The following is an 18,105-nucleotide window of genomic DNA, read 5'->3' on the forward strand; positions in this document are numbered from 1 at the left end:
CTTCCGCCGCTGCGGGAGAGGGAAGGACTCGGACTGCTAGGGCTCCGCTTACGGCCCACAGGGCTGAGAGGGCAGCGTATAGCATGGCTGAACCCAACGCTCCCGGCAGCAAAGACTGAGGGAAGAGGGCTGAAATCGGTGGTTTAAGCCCTCACTGCCGAGCGGAGAACGGAAGCCTTAGGCACTGAGACTAGCCGCCCCCTCCCTACCCTCCCAGAGCTCGCCCCACCCCCACCTGCCCGGTGCTAGAAGCGATAAAGTAGCAGTCAGATCAAAGGACAGGATTTTTGCTGTTCTGAGAACTGTTGACCAGGCAGAAACAGATTCGCAGCCCAACTAGTTCCGGCAAAGGGGAGGGAGCTGTGGAAGCAGGACCAGCTGTGGTGGTGGTCGCCGCCATTGCTCTGGGCCACCTCTCACAACTCATCCCGCTCCTGGCCCCACCTATCTGGGCGGATCCCTGCAGGAGTAAACAGAACTACTGAAACATACGGGCTCTGAATATGCTGCAGGAAGAGCTTTGGAACTCCAAAAGCTCTCCGCACCCCCAAAGGGACGTGGTGCCCTATGACCCAGGTGAACTGTTAACAGAGGAGAGACCCGTCTCCAAGGGAATCTCCCCATTGTGTGAGAAGCTGGAAAAGTGCAGAGAAAATATAGCACTACTGTGTCAGAGAGGGAAAAAAAGGCTGCAGTCAAAGAGAAAATAAAACATTCTTCCAACAAGTATTGGAAAACAAAAGAAAGACCTCTTCCTATCAACCTATAGCAGAAGCCACTCCTGTAGATGTCTAGGAAGAGAAATAATAAATCAGTAATTGCCATGAATAACCGAGGCAACAAGACAGCTCAGAGAGAAAGTGAAAAATCTCCAGAAAAGAAACTTAAAGATATGGAAATATGTGACTTAAATGATAGAGAATTCAAAATTGCAGTTCTGAAAAACCTCAAAGAAATGCAAGAAAACACAGAAAGGCAATTTAATGAACTCAGAAACGCAATCAAAGAACAACATGAGCATTTTACGAAAGAGATTGAAATTTTAAAAAAGAACCAAATGGAATTTCTGGAGATTAAGAACTCAATAGAAGAAATTAAGAATGAAATAACCAGCTTAGGTAGTAGAGTTGACCAGATGGAGGAAAGAATCAGTGACATCGAAGATAGAAACCTGGAAATTACACAGATGGAAGAAGAAAGAGACTTGAGACTTAAAAGAAATGAAAGAACTCTACAAGAACTTTCTGACTCCATCAGAAAGAGCAACATAAGAATAATGGGCATACCAGAAGAGAAGAAAGAGAGAAGGGAACAGAGAATATACTCAAAGAAATTGTTAATGAGAACTTCCCAAATTTGTGGACAGAACTGGATCCTCCAATCCAAGAAGCAAATAGAACACCTAATTACCTCAATCCCAACAGGCCTTCACCAAGGCACATTGTATTGAAGCTGTCTAAAATTAACACCAAAGAAAGAATCCTCAAGGCAGCCAGGGAAAAGAAGACGGTAACCTACAAAGGAAAGCCCATTAGATTATCATCAGGTTTTTCAGCAGAAAGTCTACAAGCCAGGAGGGAGTGGAACCAAATATTCAAACTATTGAAAGAGAGAAATCATGAGCCAAGAATAATATATCCAGCAAAGATATCCTTTAGATATGAAGGAGGAATAAAGACGTTTCCAGACATACAGAAGCTGAGGGAATTTTCTAATACACGACCTGCACTACAAGAAATACTAAAGTAGGCTATTCGACCACCATCAACAGGGACAATTTGTGGCAACCAACAAATAAAAAGGGGGAGCGTAAAGGCCTGAACTGGAATATGGGAATAGAGAAAGTAAGCGTACTGAAGAAACTGGAATACTCTAAATATCAAACTTTCTTTTACATAATCTTAAGGGTAACCACTCAAAAAAAATCCAGAACTGAAATATATACAGTAATAAAAAAACAAACAGAGGGAAAAATCATAGAATACCACCACACAGAAATAATAGACAACAACAAAAAAGCAAAGAAACAATGGAGTCACAGCCTTACCAGAAAACTAAAGATAGAATGACAGGAAATCCTCACATATCGATAATCACCCTAAATGTAAATGGACTGAACTCACCAATAAAAAGGCACAGAGTAGCAGACTGGATCAAAAAACTAAATCCAACCATATGCTGTCTCCAAGAGACACATCTCAGCTACAAGGACAAGCATAGACTCAAAGTGAAAGGGTGGAAATTGACACTCCAAGCAAATGGTACCCAGAGAAAATCAGGTGTAGCCATAATGATATCAGATGAAACAAACTTCGGGGTGAAAAAGATAACAAGAGACAAAGATGGACATTTCATAATGGTAAAGGGGACTATACAACAAGAAGACATAACAGTCATCAATATTTATGCCCCCAAACAAGGAGCACCGAAATATACCAAGCAACTACTAACAGAACTAAAGGGAGAAATTGACCAAAACACAAATATACTAGGGGACTTAAATACATCATTGACAGCTATGGATAGGTCATCCAAACAGAAAATAAATAACAAAATTGCAGCCCTAAATGACACATTAGATGAAATGGACATCATTGGCATATATAGAGCACTTCATCCTAAAACATCAGACTATACATTCTTTTAGAGTGTGCATGGAACATTCTCAAGGATAGACCATATATTGGGGCATAAAAGCAGCCTCAGCAAATTTAAGAATATTGAAATCATACCAAGCATATTCTCTGATCACAAGGCTTTGAAATTGGATATCAACTGCGAAAAGAAAGCAGGAAAAAACACAAATGCATGGAGATTAAACCACATACTTTTAAAGAACGACTGGGTCAAAGAAGAAATTAGAGGAGAGATCAAAAGATATATAGAACAAATGACAATGAAAATACATCCTACCAAAATTTTTGGGATGCAGCGAAAGCAGTTTTAAGAGGGAAATTTATATCATAACAGGCCTATCTCAAGAAACAAGAAAAATCCCAAATAAATAACCTCATGTTACACCTCAAAGAACTAGAAAAAGAAGAACAAGTGAAACCCAAGGTCAGCAGAAGAAATGGAATAACAAAAATCAGAGCAGAGCTTAATGGAATACAGAACAAAAAGACAATAGAAAAAATTAATTTGACAAAAAGCTGGTTCTTTGAAAAGATTAACAAAATCGACAAACCCTTGGCTAGATTCAGTAAGATATAAAGAGACAAGACACTAATTAACAAAATCAGAAATGAAAAAGGGGAAGTTATCACGGACACCACAGAAACACAAAAGATCATTCAGGAATATTATGAAGGACTATATGCCACCAAATTCAATAATCTAGAAGAAATGGACAAGATCTTAGAAACATATAGCCTTCCAAGGCTGAGACATGAAGAATTGGAAAATCTAAACAGACCAATCACCAGTAAAGAAATTGAATCAATCATCCAAAACCTTCCCAAAAGCAAAAGTCCGGGACCAGATGGCTTCACTAGTGAATTCTACCAAACCTTCAAAGAGGATCTAATTTCAGTCCTGCTCAAACTCTTCCAAAAAATTGAAGAAGAGTCAGTACTCCCTAACTCATTTTATGAGGCCAACATTACCCTGATATCAAAACCTGGTAAGGACAACACAAAAAAAGAAAACTACAGACCTATATCTCTGATGAATACAGATGCTAAAATCCTAAACAAAATTTTAGCAAATCGAATACAACAATGCATTAAAAAGATTATTCATCACGACCAAGTGGGGTTCATCCCCGGGGCACAAGGATGGTTCAACATTCGCAAATCCATCAATGTGATACATCACATAAACAAAATAAAGGACAAAAATCATATGATTCTATCAATTGATGCAGAAAAAGCATTTGACAAGATACAACATCCATTTATTACTAAAACAATCAATAAAATAGGTATAGAAGGAAAATACCTTAACATAATAAATGCCATCTATGACAAGCCATCAGCTAATCTCATAATTAATGATGAAAAACGGAAGCCCTTTGCTCTACGTTCAGGAACACGACAGGGCTGTCCCCTATCACCTCTGCTTTACAACATAGTGTTGGAAGTCCTTGCGAGACCCATCAGGCAAGAGAAAGAAATAAAAGGCATCCAAATTGGGAATGAAGAAGTTAAAATATCACTCTTTGCAGATGACATGATGCTATATATAGAAAACCCTAAAGACTCCACCAAAAAGCTATTAGAAACAATCAATGAATACAGTAAAGTTGCTGGCTACAAAATCAACGTACAAAAGTCCATTGCATTCTTATATACTAACAATGAAATCTCAGAAAAAGAAATACAAAAAACAATTCCCTTTGCAATTGCAGCAAAAAGAATAAAATACTTAGGAATAAACTTAACCAAGGATGTGAAGGACCTATATGCTGAAAACTATAAGACATTTTTGAAAGAAATTGAAGAAGACACAAAGAAATGGAAAGACATTCCGTGCTCATGGATTGGAAGAATCAACATAGTTAAAATGGCCATATTACCCAAAGCCATATACAGATTTAATGCAATCCCCATCAAAATCCCAATGGCATTTTTTAAAGAAATAGAACAAAAAATCATCAGATTTGTTTGGAACCACAAAAGACCCCTAATAGCCAAAGCAATCTTAAGAAAAAAAGAAGAACACTGGAGGTATCACACTGCCTGACTTTAGCGTGTCCTACAGGGCTACAATAATCAAAACAGCATTGTATTGGCAGAAAAACAGACACATAGACCAATGGAATAGAATTGAGAACCCAGAAATAAAACCACATAAATATGGACTGATAATTTTTGACAAAGAAGCTAAAAACATACAATGGAGGAAAGACAGCCTCTTCAATAAATGGTGCTGGGAGAATTGGATAGCCATGTGCAAAAGAATGAAACTGGACTGTTATCTGTCACCATGTACCAAAATTAATTCAAAATGGATCAAAGACTTAAGCATAAGACCTGACACAATAAACTGCATAGAAGAAAACATAGGTACTAAACTTATGGACCTTGGGTTCAAAGAGCATTTTATGAATTTGACTCCAAAAGCAATGGAAGTAAAAGCTAAAATAAACAAATGGGAGTATATGAAACTTAAAAGTTTCTGCACAGCAAAAGAAACCATCGACAAAATAAAGAGGCAACCGACTGAATGGGAGAAGATTTTTGCAAACAGTGCCTCCGATAAGGGTCTAATATCCAAAATATACAAGGAACTCATGAAACTCAACAACAAAAAAACAAACAACCCAATTGAAAAATGGGCAGAGGACCTGAAGAGACATTTCTCCAAAGAGGATATACAAATGGCAAATAGACATATGAAAAAATGCTCAACATCGCTAATCATCAGAGAAATGCAAATGAAAACCACAATGAGATATCACCTCACCCCAGTCAGAATGGCTTTCATCAACAAGACAAATAGTATCAAGTGTTGGAGAGGCTGTGGAGAAAAAGGAACCCTCATACACTGTTGGTGGGAATGCAGACTGGTGCAGCAGTTATGGAAGGCAGTGTGGAGGTTCCTCAAGAAATTACGAATAGAATTACCATATGACCCAGCAATCGCTCTCCTGGGTAACTACCAAAAAAATGTGAAAGCATTTCTCTATAGAGACACGTATACTCCAATGTTCATTGCAGCTTTGTTTACGGTGGCCAAGACATGGAAACAACCGAAATGTCCTTCGATAGATGAATGGATAAAGAAGTTGTGGTATATATACACAATGGAATACTATTCGGCGTTAAGGAAAGATGACATAGGAGCATTTGTGACAACATGGATGGATCTTGAGAGTATAATGCTAAGCGAAGTAAGTCAGACAGAAAAAGCAGAGAACCCTATGATTTCACTGATATGTGGTATATAAACCAAAAACAACAAAAGAACAAGACAAACAAATGAGAAACAAAAACTCATAGACACAGACAATAGTTTAGTGGTTACCAGAGGGTAAGGGGGTGGGGGGTGGGAGATGAGGGTAAGGGGGATCAAATATATGGTGATGGAAGGAGAACTGACTCTTGGTAGTGAACACACAATGGGATTTATAGATGATGTAATACAGAATTGTACACCTGAAATTATGTAATTTCATTAACAATTGTCACCCCAATAAATAAATTTAAATTAAAAAAAAAAAAGATCAGGCTTGCTTCGGTATGGAGAAAAGATTAAAAGGGCTCAAGAATGGAAATGGGGAACATGAGAAAGGTATCTCGGTTTTTCAAGGCAGGAAGAGACAAAGGTTTCACAGGTTTACTTCACTACATGCAACAAAGACCTGCACCCCTGTGTGTCAGGGTACTGTCTGCTGGAAGCTTTCCTGAAGCAGGAGAAGGACATGCTCGCAGCCAACTCTAAAACAGGGCACCAAATGAAAAAGGTCAAAAGTGAATTATAAATAGGGTGGCCATATATCTCAGTTTTCCAGGAAGTCCTGATTTATGCTTATTGTTCCAAGGCAATTATTAAGGGTACCCCTTCACTCTCAGAAATGTCCTACACTAGGTGATAAATTCTGGGGTCACCGAAGTTATAAGCAAAGGACCGTGGGAGCCCTGAAAAAAAAATGGACCTAATTCTGAGGGAAAAGATCACAAAAGGTCCAAGGAAGAAGTAGATTTAAGCAGTCACTACAGGACAAATACAAGGCCTGACAATTAAGTTCGTGAACCTGTTGCAACAATGTTGCTAACCTTTTTGGATATGGGAGGGATTATTCATTATGAATTTGTACCAATTGGACAAACAGTTAACCAAGTTGACTATTTGGAAGTGCTGAAAAGGCTGCATGAAAAAGTTAGACAAAAACAACCTGAACTTAACGCCAACAATTCATGGCTCTTGCATCACGACAATGCACCAGCTCACAGGGCACTGTCTGTGAGGGAGTTTTTAGCCAGTAAACAAATAACTGTATTGGAACACCCTCCTTACTCACCTGATCTGGCCCCCAATGACTTCTTTCTTTACCTGAAGATAAAAGGAAATATTGAAAGGCAGATATTTTGATGACATTCAGGACATCAAGGGTAATACGATGAGAGCTGTGATGGCCATTCCAGAAAAAGAGTCCCAAAATTGCTTTGAAGGGTGGACTAGGTGCTGGCGTTGGTGCATAGCTTCCCCAGGGGAGGACTTCGAAGGTGACCTTAGTGATATTCAGCAATGAGGTATGTAGCACTTTTTCTAGGATGAGTTCGTGGACTTAATTGTCTGACCACGTATGACCACTGAAGGTCATTCCTGGCAAAGGAAAGAGCATGAGTGCAGGGGCGGCCACGTGAGGAAGCACAGGGCTCATGCCAGGAACAGCAGCCATGGTCAGGTGCTTAGGAGAGCAGGGAAGAGCAGAGGCGGCTGGAAACATTATGTGGGAGCAAACCTGGTAGGACCTAAATCTAAGGGGCGTCAACTTTATTTAGTTGGCTATAGAGAATCCCTGAAATTTTTTTTTAACTAGAGAGTACAACAATGAGTGAAACAATGTTGAACTAAGAATCCAGGTAAGAAAAAAATTGTATTGGTTAAACATTGATAAGATGTTGAGTAAAAACGGCTGGCATGGGCAAGAGAACAAGGAACCAGGTGACAAAGGCATTTTGTAACTTGAAGAGTTAATCTAAGTGGTTTCCTGGCAGGGTGGAGAAGCAAGCAGGAGACACTGGATGAAGAAGAGAAGTGGGAAGACTGTGAGAGTCAAAGTGCTAAAGGTTAGCCTGAAGGCAGGCTCAAAGGTAGAAAGGGAAGGAGAAAGATGCAGTCAGGTTTGAAGAGGAGGCAGAGAAGGGCAAGGTCAGAAACAGCAGGGAAACTTTGTTAACTCCACATCCTTCTCCTTCAGTATGCTGGTATGTCAGCTTGTCTCTTCCCTCTACCTGGAGAACCAAGGAAGCAGTCAGGATACACTCCCTCAGTAATTCCAATGTATCTCCTTCACACACAGCTCCACAGTCAAGCCCTCCGGGGCCTTTCCCTATCCGCCCCACTGCCATACTCATTTGAGAAATACAGATTGAGTTTTCAAATGGGGAGGTAGGTGATAATTATACAAGTGGGTTTCTTAAGTTTCAGAAAGTACCATTCAATCTCCCAGCAATGAGTACTGGGTCTATTACCTAGCTTTGTGTATCACCTGAGAGGCAGTGGCACTTCCCATCATTCTCGTTATTTCTTAGGCATATTATTTTGTAATCAAAAGTCATTTTTAATAGCGTTATTCATGCAGTGTGGAATTTCATTAGCAACTGTTCAGTAGATAATTTTGCACTCATCTCCAGGGGAACAGCATTTCTGGTCTCAAAGCAATGCATTAAAAAGGAATACTACCTACTGTTGACACACCTCAGGCAACTGTTAAATCTCAAGTGTAGGTTTTGCTACTTGAACAAAAATTCTTCTGAGAGTTTTTATTCTGTTAAGTTTTAGAAAGAAAAATATTTCCTTTTGAATTTGTGGAATCCAAACCAGAAATTCAAGTAGAATATTTTATTAAATTGAAGCTTTCTTATAATGAAGAAAACAGATAATGGTGTTCAGCCCCCATCGATATACACGCAATATTTTCAGATTTCATTCACGCCTACCCCCGAATAATGCCAACAAATAACACCCATTTTTATAATGTGGAGGAATCATAAAACTTATAAACATTAAGAGTTCAACACCATTGTGGTGTTGAAAAGAGAAATAAATAAGTATAACCTAAACGAAAAAGTAATGAAAGTCCAGTTACCAAGTGTATAAAAAACCTGTGTTATTTGAGGGAGCTGGTTAAAGAGAGAAGAATACAACACAATTATTCTAGTAAACTCCTACTACAAAAGCAGCCATTTTGAAAACATTATTTTCTGTAACATAATACCTATAGTATTTAGGAGAAACACTTCATTTTTGCCAGTAAATTTTGGAAAAGATCTCAATCAGTAAATACACTGAACGAGAATATGGTCCTGTTATTCATAAAACTGTTTTCACACGAGATGTGGTTCAAAATTTTTAAGATTTGTTACAAGATTTGCAAACAATGTAGTAATATCCCCTTTTCTAATAATATAAACAAGCACAATTCAGCTTATTTAAAAGTATGACTATTGCCGCACGTGTACTGGAGTCACCTAAGGAACTTGGTGCCACATGCAGACCCCACCCAAGGAACTCTGGCTCCATGAGTCAGAGGTGATTCTTGGGAATCTGCACATTCCCTAAAGGCCCAGATTTGAGAAACATTTTTTCTGTACGTTCAGAAAAAGGATATGGGGTCAAAAAAAAATGTTTCCCTGGTGATTCTCACCTTGATCTCCTCAACCTTCTCTCCTATCTAGACTCTGGAGCTAACTGCTTCTCAGTCTAGTTTTATAGCTAATCTCAGCCACTCACAACCATCACTGGCAGGTAGAACATGCACAGCCTTGTACTACACGATTTCAAGACATATGACACAAGTGCTTCCTAAGCAAACGCAGGTGCAAACAGTGATCACAGAATGACCCGCTCCAACAGCGTCGCCGTAGGCAGCCACCCAGGAGAAGTGGCAGCTTCTGCAGAGCTGTGATCAATGAATGCAGGAAAAGTGTTTCCACAGGCCACACGGCAGAGCTCATCAGGCCTCCACGGAGACACCAGGTGGGCCCTTGACAAAACCTGCCTGCATCTGTGAGGCATGTGGTTTCCGCTTCTGTATGTGTGTTTGTGACAGTGTGAGGGCACACACCCAGGTGTGAAACGACCCAAAGCTGCTGCAACAACCTTGTTCTGTTTGCTTGGTATAAGACTGTCAATGCTTGTATCTTCAGGCAATGTTCCAGAACTCATTGGGAAAGCCAAAATTGGTTCTTTTAGACATCATTAGGGCCCAGCAGTAGCTCAAGTGCATTAAAGCAGCTGGGTTCCTGTGGCAAAGCAGATCTAATGGGACTGAGGGTTAAGTACAGCAAGGGTGTGTCATCAGGGTCCCCTCAGCGCAAGCCTCTGGGACTCTTTAAAAGCAAATATCGGTCCTACTCAAACAAAGCATATAAATCAGTATAATTTTGTCTCAGATATTATTCACTGAAATGTTCAAGGGAAAGCTAAAAGGATGCAGTAATACTATATCTATCTTCATATTTAATTAAAAAGAGAGCTAACAGCACTTCCAAGAGAGAGGTCATTCCTTGCTCAGCACAAGATTTCTCTGTGCAAAGCTATTTTGAGAAGGGGCAATAAAACAATTCAACATATAAACACTTACGAAAGCTACCATTTCAGAAATGCTACTGATGCTTTAACTAACAATTCTGAAGATGAGGTACAAATGACAACCCCACAGCTTGAGGCAGCCATAAGAGAACCTAGAACACTAAGTCCAATCAAATCCACCATCTTCCTCTTCCCTCAGAGGGGCCAGAGGCCCCAACTGCCTTCAACAGACTGTGCAACAGAAAAAGGTTTAGAGGAAGAAAAGTTATATTGCAAGAATTGAAAATAAGTCCAAGAGATCAGATAATCATTGTCTCCTGTGTAGTAACTGTATGAACAGAGGAAGGAAGAAGACGATATCCTGCAAAACAAATGGAGACAAGATGATAGCAGATTTAAAAGAACCCCACACAGTTGAACACCTTTAAAGAGAACCACACAAAAGTGAGCTGTGGGCAGATGGCTTGGTGTCCAGCCCAGTGAGTATACAGTGGCTCTCTGAGCAGGAAGGGACATTCAGCCCTGCCTATCTGTGTGCACAGATGGAATCTTCCAACACACCTTTGGCTTTCCCTCCCAAGAAAAATAATTACACATTGGGCATCAAGACATCCAACAGTTCTCACATGACATGTACCGCACAGAGCTCCCTGTGCCTGCCTTAAAGCCCACCCACAATTTCATTTTCAATTAGCAGCTCCTCGAAAGGCAGTCACGAAAGCAGTTGCTAAAGAGCATTCAGATGTCACCAAAAGATTGGAACCCAAACTGGAAATAGCACATTATGAGTTGCCTGTCACTACCACCAACTCCCACGGGAATGGCGCAACACATGGCTGTCACAGCATTTTCTGCTCAGCCCCCCAACACCACTGCAAGCCACAGCCACCCACCCACTCATTACCTGTCACATGCAGACAGGAGATGAAACTGCTGTGAGTGGGGATTGGAATGCAGAACACAGGGAGGATCATCTCATGTTCTGCAGCTAAGATCTGGCCATGTGCAGATAACACTGTACCATCAGAAGAGGGGAAAGTGCAAAATGAACACAAAAATGCAGTCTTGAATAAAGAAAGGGAGCTGCGTCTGCCCTCATCTACTATCAAAGGTATAGTGGCTACATTTTGTAAAGAGAAAAACATGCTCCGTCACCCTCTGGTCATGAGTATTACAAGAATTTATGGCAGGTGGAGTCAAGAATCATTTCTGTCACTCTGTCCTTCTTCCTCCTCTAACAATATATGGGATTTAAATGGCCCTTAATAATACGGTTCTGTACACACATACATATAACAATTCTTACCTCAGGATTTAGTGACTGTCACTGTTTTACGAAACCATTTCTATCAGCCTCAGGTTCACACAAGCTCAGTTACCTCCCATTATTTTAATTGCGATCGCCTTTCCAATTCAGCCTATTTTATCTCTGTAGGTTTTACTTTATGAGGTGATAGTCAATGTGCTATGTCCTTTTTTAGTTAACTTTTACAAAATTTTAATTAAAAATTATATGCATCACTTGGAATGAACTTTATTACCGGGCACATCACTGCAAACATCTGTCTCACTGCCGTCGAGTAATGTTCACGCTCACTCTTACCAACATTCGACGCCGACAGCATACATCCCAGACAGCGGCATAAGGCACCGGGAGACACACAATCCAAATTCCAGAACTCAAAAAATAAACTATCACTGCTTCCAGATGCCCAAGTTAAAACAAAAACAGCCTTCATATAATTTATTATATTAGTCCAGGTTTTGCAGTACCAAACAAATACCTCCAATATAATACAAAACAATATAATTCTGAACAGAGACAAGCATGGACAGAGGTTTCCTCAATAACCAGATGTTAAAAACTAGCGTCTTATCCTCATTTCAAGTCAATTAAGATTCCAAGAGCGATTATAAGCCAATATTCCCGTCTCCCAATATTTCTTTATATGTTTTTATTCTTATTTCTGTAGTTTGGACAAAGGGGAAAAAGTAGTATGCAACTTAAATTCATAAGAAGGAAAGATAAAGAATTTGATTTAACATCTCAGTTTGTAATTTTCACATGACTACACAACTTTTGAAATGAATGAATTCCCAATTAACACATTAAACTTGAAATCTGAAGTATAAAGTAAAACTGATTTAACTGCAGCTCATATTTCTCGATAGTAGCTCAAGGTACCTTCAGTCAGTTAACTGTGATAACAAATGTATTTAGTAAAGAGCACAGAGCAAAGTCCCTATGTCTTATTATTACTAAAGTCTAATCCCCAATTATAGTACATTAGTGTTTCAAATGCTCTGATTTCCAGACACCTGTAGGCTCTAGAGTCAAGCTGGATAAATACCTGTGATTTCAGCCTGGATTTCCACCCCAAACTAATTAGCAGTTCTTCAGAAATGTGACTTGAACTAAACCTGTTTAATCAGAGTTTTCCATTATAAATCCTCCTTTGCAAATGAATTTCTACTAATAACAAATGTCACAGAGAAGTCCTCAATCTGAGCGAGTCCCACTGACAAAGGATCAGCCTCTAGTAGTCGGGCTCTCGATGGGAAGGCATGTGGGCGGCTCTGCTCCCCCAGGGTGACCGCAGGCACAGCCAGTGGCTTAGTCACCCCCGCCTTTCTGTGCCAACACAGCCACGGCTCTAGCTAAGGCCACGCTAAGCAGATGTTCTGCCAGGTACAGCTCTAACGACAGCTCTAACTGAAGACTTGGTACTGGATCAATCCCTCTTCTTCCTACAAATCAGTGTCCATTTTTGGTACCTACAATTTATAACTCTGTACACAGTTTGTCATCTTCAGTGTCAGCTTCAAATCCTCAACAGTTTGATTCCATCATACTAGATGTTCAGACAGAAAAGCCAATTTCGACTCCTCACAAGCAATACCTACCCAGCCCAACTTGTATAAAGATGTTTTTAAACCACATAAAGGCCTTCCCACATGCGGGCCTTTAAAGGAGGATGACAGGAGCCCCCCCCCTCATTTCCACAGTTGGATGGTGAAGTAGAGAATGGGGACCAAGTAAGAGAAAACCGAAGACCTGGACTGTGCACAGCTCCTGAGAGAATAAAAGCAAATTCTGTCTTCTAGTTCTCCTGGAAGAAAGGTTTAAGATGTTAGGAAAGTTGGAAAATAAATTTGTGTGGCCAATGGGAGGCAGAGGAACTGACAGACGCTTACCAGAGCCAAAGTTCATGCTCTGAGAAAGGCAAGGAACACAGAGCCTGCCTGCCCGCACACTTAAGTCCCAGCCTTGAAAATCCAGAGGCAGCTGATGGGGGATCCTGTTGCCATGGGGATTGTCCATTGCACCTAAACTCAGGGTCCAAAAAGGGAGAAACCACCTTACCTTCCATGGTTCTGCTGCCCCTAGTCAACCTCCAGGGTTACCCCAAATGCCTTTCCATCTAGTCTCAGTCCTGACCCCTGAGCCCTGACCTAAGGCTCACGACTGCACTGATTTTTGAGAAAAAGAGGCGAACCCTTTTCCACACTAACTAAAAGGTGACACAGGAACCAACCCCACTGCTTTCCAAATCGGACTGCCAGAGTGTACTTATTGGCCAGTGGGGTCTGCTTGCTCTCCCTAGAAGGGAAGGGAGGCCAACAGTAGTAATCCCTGATCGTTTCCAGGTGAGGCAGAACAGGGCGGCGACACTTGCACTACAATAGGCCCAAGCACAGCACCACAAGGGCAAACCCCTCCTCTGCTGTGACAAGAATACCCATGAGAATTCTGTTTTTAAACAAAAAAAGTCGGGTCAGTCAGCTGGTGAACATGAAGACGTAACTCGGTGAGCAGAATTAGTCTGAAGTTATGTAGGCAGCAGTCTTCTCATGAGACCCTCCTCACCTCCCTTAACTATTAGGTTTAGGCAGCGAGTGAGGGGCTTAGGCGATAGGAAGAACAAAACTTCCAAGGGTTTGAAAACCAGCACCAATTCACAGACACTAGATGGAGAGCAAGGAGTGATGAGGACCCACCCTTAGAGATGGAGGCAAAGAGAACAAGGTGCCTTCCCGGGATCTATTCTTGAAGGAAACAGGCGCCTTGGTTTAGGCTGCTGAGGCGCACAGAACAATAGCCTACAACCACCCAGCCCTCGGGGTGGTGAGTGGAGCCACGTGGAGAAGGCAGTTAGCTACCAGCCAGCTATCACGGGTCCTTCCAGGCCGGCTCAGCCTCCCGAGTCCATCCACACAGGACACTGACCCCAGGCTGTCGCTGTGCCGGACTTCTCACAGGTGAGGGGCCACTCGCGCGTGGCTGTTAATGATCCACCCTGTTCTCTGTTAGTTAGAAGAGTTCGCCAGCTGACTGACCTGAAACTTCCTCCTAGTTCAGTTAAGCCCATGTCCTCTGGTTCCATCCACACTAGAGAGACAGGACAGACTAATGGACTAAATGGAGATTTAGAACTATCTATTCAGAATCAGATCTGAGAGTTCTCTGAACTCTCATCAACTTCTCCTCATTGCATCCCTATTTTAAAAACCATTTTGTTCTCTCAGTGTTTTAAACTATAAAATACTGAATTTTTAAAGCATCCCCTATAGTCTAGAAGTTAGACATACTGAAAAAAACAAAACGCCCTAGGAAGATTTCAGTTTCCCCAAATGCTTCTCAGGAAGTCATAACTTGGCTAAAAGGTTTGACAATGCGACCCTTCATTGTGACTTAGCAGCCCAATTAGAGAATCAAGCTCCTTATAGAGAGGACATGTGCAGCCACCATTTTTATTTTCCCACTCCCAAGTCTACATAAGAAAAGAAAAACCACCATGTCCTTATTCGTAAGCACTCAAACTTTCTAATGTAATGGCCAGCCAAGTGTTCACAAAATGAGCAAATAGTCCATGGTGGACAAATCTAAGTCGGGGGGGGGGGATAGTTTTAGAAAGACATGCACTCTTTGTGTAACATTTAATTTGTTCCTTTCTTCATTATTTTCAACCCCTTTGGAAATTAAGGAGAGTGTGCAAATTTGCCATATAAAAAAATGGAACCACTTTACAAGACAGTTGCCAGCTCAGCATCTTCTAAAGCAGTATGTATTTATACTTAAAAACATAATCCAACAAATAATTTCCATTGGGTGGTTAAGTACCAGTTAAAAGCTTTCTTTTAACAGCATGGAAAAACATCATGAGAACTGAGGTTTTCTAATCAGGCAAGAGTAGGAAAAAGCGGTTTAGTTTCAGAACTATACATCTCTCTTATGAAACTGTTTAATTGTACTCTCACAGTAAAAAGATTAGCTGCCTCCAACAGATTCTCAGGAAAAAAAAATCCTATTATTTCCTCTCCACTAAGGAGTAACATCTTCCCATAATTACAGGAAAGCTGTGTATTAAGTTGCCTGCTCAGGAAGTACCATTTCCTAATAAAATGCAAAACTAATCCAGCTTCCCCAAGCCAAAATTAGACTAAATTCTCAGCTCGCACTGCCCTCTCTCATCTCTAGTTCTTGTGATTACACCCCACCCCCCACACAGAATCCATTAATTTGTAAATTCTCCTCAAGGCCCCTGTCATCTCAAGGTCCCTACTCAGCTAAGACCTTGAAAATCAGTTACCTTACCTGGTAAGATGCAAAGACGGGGAAAAAATTAATGGCAATGCATCCAGGTATCTACCACGATAGGAAAGCCATCGGAAATATCCTTAGCACACATTTTAGACCATCTACTGTGGCCATTCAACACTCACGTGTCACCTCTTACCAACAACAATCACACGACAGATGGCACTTGTCTGGGCTGACACACAAATAGCCACGCCTCTCCTTCCCACGAGGAACGTATCTCACTCCTCTGCTGTCAGTGCCTTAACAGAGCCAATCGGTTAGACTCCAAACCTCCCTTCAGACCTTGTACGGCTTTCCTTCACAGACCACAACAACTACACACACCTGTGTTCTTCCCTAATGTAAAGAACCATGGCTCTCACAGGAAGGGGCCTCAGACACCTTCTTGTTCGAACCTCTCACTTTACAGCTGGCAGCAGCAGCGATTTGTTCAGCGTTTCATCGTAGCACGGGTGATTCCAGGACTATTGTAAATGAAAAGTATTAGAGCTTTATCTCAATTATAACTTCTGCTTCCCTTGCTATCAGAAAAATAACACTTGATTTAGATAGTATATTTTGGCATCGACATTGAAGATAAGGAAACACCACTTGTTTTTAATTAAAACCCTTACACAGGCCAAAGATTCTTTCTTTCCTTCTCCATGATTCATAAAGAGTGAGTCGATATAATTGCTTTTCAAATATTTCACCTAAAACAAGAACAGCTTTGATTTCAAATGCCACTAGTACCAGAAGGCTACTACTCAAATTTGTGACATACCGTCCTAGCCTTCTTTTATGATCACAAACTTTATTCACCAGAGAATAAAGTAGAAAGAAGAACTTAGAGGACAGAGAACAGCAAAGTCCGATCAGGCCTGGGAGTAAGAGTCAAGGGGGAAGAACCTCGGCTCAGTGCAGGCTCAGAACTAAGTGGGTTTCTTGCCTGAGAGGGTGAGAAGCGAGCTCCTACCTCATTGTGCGCCTGGGGAGAGGTGGTGGTTACACTGCAGCCTCTCGACCGACAGTGACTGCTTTCCTTTCCAGTGTCACACACAGAGCATGAGGTGGGGGTCCCAATCACCATAGGAACACCACCCTTTATGGAATCTAGCCCTTCCCCCCTCACGCTACTCTGAAGAAAAGATTTTTTTTAATACAAAATAAACCTTCAAATGTGATGGCTTTCAAACTTTCCAGCTCTTTCTCTGCTCTCTAAACTTGGCATTTTATCCTGTTTCTTCTTATGCCTTCATATGCCATTTCTATGACCAACATCATTCCCTCTGACCAAACTACTCACACAGTTTCTAGAAATACTTGTAGATCCCCTACCTCCTATAACCTGGAGTTCTCTTTCTCTTCATTCACCCTCCTTATCTCAACCAAAATGGGCAGAACATACAAGGGTAACACAGCGAGCCAGAGAAATCTGGGCCTAATCCCTGGCTCTGTCCCTCACTGCTTCGTGACCTGACACAAGTCACTTTCTCTCTCTGAGCCCCAGTTTCCCCATCTGTAAAGTAACCAGAGTTGTGAGAATGACAGATTCTATTACACAAACTACCCACTGAATGACCGCAACATGGTTGCATTAGAGACGTACTAATAATTGCTATTATAACACCAATCTGCCATTTCATTTTAGGACACATATGTAGCTTGACAAAAACTGCCCAGAGTGTCATATTTTGGGACATGTCCCTGAGATCCTTCTGAGCCCATGCTGAAATACATCATGCTAGATGTCTCCTCATAAGTGTATCCGTTAGTACCCACCAGGCTGAACTCGGACCAAAACTGTCCACTAGGTCGTATTGAGGCTTTTGGTCCTTCCAATCTTCTGACTGAAAATCATCACCCAAACGATACTCCCAGTGCTTTACAAGAATGATTTCCACACAGGCCTGTCCATTATCAAATAGGAAATTTCTAAGACGACATAAACCTGTGCCTCGCTCCCTAGAGAGTCTGGTTTGTGAGACCCTAGAGAGGGGGCAGGAATGTATGATCATAAAGTCCTGATACGGTTCTAAACATCTGCAAGCTTGTGGACACCCTGCTTCGTATGATCCCACCTTTCCTGACTGCAGAAAAATATCTGCAAACCAGAAATTACCTGTTCAGCTTCTAATTAGAACACCTGCTCTGGAAGCCACACTCCCTTCCTCAGCTCCCTTCAAATAAGAGTCAGCCCCACCCAGTGGTCCTGCCAGAAAACAAACAAAACACACCCAGGACACAGGTAAGTCAGCAGCTACTAAAGCCTCTGGATTTATGCAGAAAAACTGCTACAAGCAGCTTCGTTTCTCATTATG

The 18,105-nt window shown here is 41.3% G+C and overlaps 1 protein-coding gene across 8 annotated transcripts in view; it reads right to left on the bottom strand.

The window, feature by feature from the left end:
- The window catches only part of AUTS2 (activator of transcription and developmental regulator AUTS2), a 1,101,951-nt gene that overhangs the window by 813,238 nt on the left and 270,608 nt on the right, over window positions 1–18,105 (bottom strand). The window lies entirely within an intron of this gene.

This window comes from Rhinolophus hipposideros, assembly GCF_964194185.1.
Source record: "Rhinolophus hipposideros genome assembly, chromosome: 7".
Taxonomy (NCBI): Eukaryota; Metazoa; Chordata; class Mammalia; order Chiroptera; family Rhinolophidae; genus Rhinolophus; species Rhinolophus hipposideros.